Source organism: Chinchilla lanigera, unplaced genomic scaffold (genome assembly GCF_000276665.1).
Source record: "Chinchilla lanigera isolate Chin_1 unplaced genomic scaffold, ChiLan1.0 scaffold00027, whole genome shotgun sequence".
In the NCBI taxonomy this organism is placed as follows: Eukaryota; Metazoa; Chordata; class Mammalia; order Rodentia; family Chinchillidae; genus Chinchilla; species Chinchilla lanigera.
In genome coordinates, this window is record NW_004955428.1 from 12,819,164 (window position 1) to 12,820,740 (window position 1,577).

The window sequence follows — 1,577 nt, forward strand, 5'->3', positions numbered from 1 at the left end:
GCGGCCGCCACCCGACCCCATTTCCGCGCGGGGCCGCCTCTGCTCGCGCGGGAGGCGGGCCCCAAAAGTTGGCCCCGAGGCCACCCAGCACCTGCCCACGTGCCGCGGAGGCTCGCGCGCCCGGCTCCTCGGCCCCTTCCCCGCCGCCCTAGGCCGCCAGGTCACCTATTACCGGTGGGAGGGGAGCGAGGCCGCTATTTAAGCGCCGCGGAAGTTGAGGCACCCCCACTGGCGGTGCCGTGCACCTGCCTCCCGCCGCCGCGCTCCGCCACTTTGAGCAGCAGCCGCGGCCTCGGCCCCGCCTCTTGCCCGAAGGCGGGCGGGGGAGCGGGAAGGAGGTGGAAGGGATCGAATTTCTCCAGCGAAAGGGACCGTTCCGACAGGATTCGGTTCCCCGGTCAGCATTCCACATTCCATCCCTCTCCCGCATTTGCGAGGCAGCGCCGAGCAACCCAGAAAGCCTGCTGGCCGCCGAACAACGGCCCCCAACTCGCGAACACACACTCACAGGCACGAGACACGTGCACGGGGAAGGGCTTTGCAACTTGCAGTCCCGAGGTGCACACTGCGTGTTCATTTAAGGCAGCAACAAGGCCAAGAGACCCCACCCCCACAATTCGCAGATGGTGCCAAAGGTTGCAATTTGCAATCCGTTTTAAGTTCATGATTAATCGGTACTTTGCTCTACCACGGCAACTTCCCAGTTTCACCGATGAAGGGTTTCACACTTTATACCGTCTCGCTATAAGTAAAAGGTCTGATCATTAGAAACCCATTTTCGAAGAATCTAACTGCCAAGCCGTCCCTCCACCCCCTGCTCACTGCCCTTGAATTGATGCAATGAATATTTTGGACATGTGGTGACGCGGTGACAAGAGCCAGGGCTGCGGCCACTCCACACACAGATGTACCTACTCACACCTATGTTTGGACAAATATAGTCCTGCCACACACACACACACACACACACACACACACACACACGGTCACACACTCTGGATTCATATAAGTACGCGAACCTGCGTTCTGCCATTGCCATCTGTCTACCAAGTTGCTACTATGCGTTCCACTTTCATGCAGCCTAATGCACTTTGGCTTTTAACAAATTTTATGAACTCAACTGGGCTTCTGCTCCTGAAAGCGTTGAATTGATGATTCACCTGAAACCGCATGTTTTTCGCAAATTCAAAAGAAAAAAAAAGCTCTAAGTCTTCAGTCCCCCCCGAAAAAACTGGAAAATATAATGATAACGAAACTTACTGATCCAACACAGATCAATTCTCAGGATCCAAAAATCATCCTCTCCTCCTCCTCCGGCCCCCGCCCCGGCAATGCCCAAGTTACTGGTGGGATAGTAACGCGGCGCTCGGCGGCTGCCGCCTCCCTCCTCCCGCCCTCCGCGCTACAGATCGAGAACCCAATCTTTTGGCGCCATATTAATGACGTACTATATTATTTCCACTAGGCAGCGACCTTCGGCATTAAATTACTCCCGAGAACTCCCGAGCAGAGCAACAAAACCATCAAATATGGCTGAGCCTCTCGGCTCGTCCTGCAGCCGCCGCCGCCGCCGCCGC

The 1,577-nt window shown here is 56.5% G+C and overlaps 1 protein-coding gene across 8 annotated transcripts in view; it reads right to left on the reverse strand.

Annotated features, from left to right (window-relative positions):
* Positions 1-1,577, reverse strand: part of Jade1 (jade family PHD finger 1) — a 72,682-nt gene that overhangs the window by 56,535 nt on the left and 14,570 nt on the right. Inside the window, exon 1 of one of the 8 annotated variants that reach the window (XM_005386727.1) lies at positions 1,449-1,562. The exons of 2 other annotated variants lie outside the window; for them this stretch is intronic. The gene's annotated coding sequence lies outside the window, so the exon portion shown is untranslated. 5 more of the 8 variants (XM_005386725.2, XM_013515275.1, XM_005386724.2 and 2 more) reach the window with 5 other exon arrangements.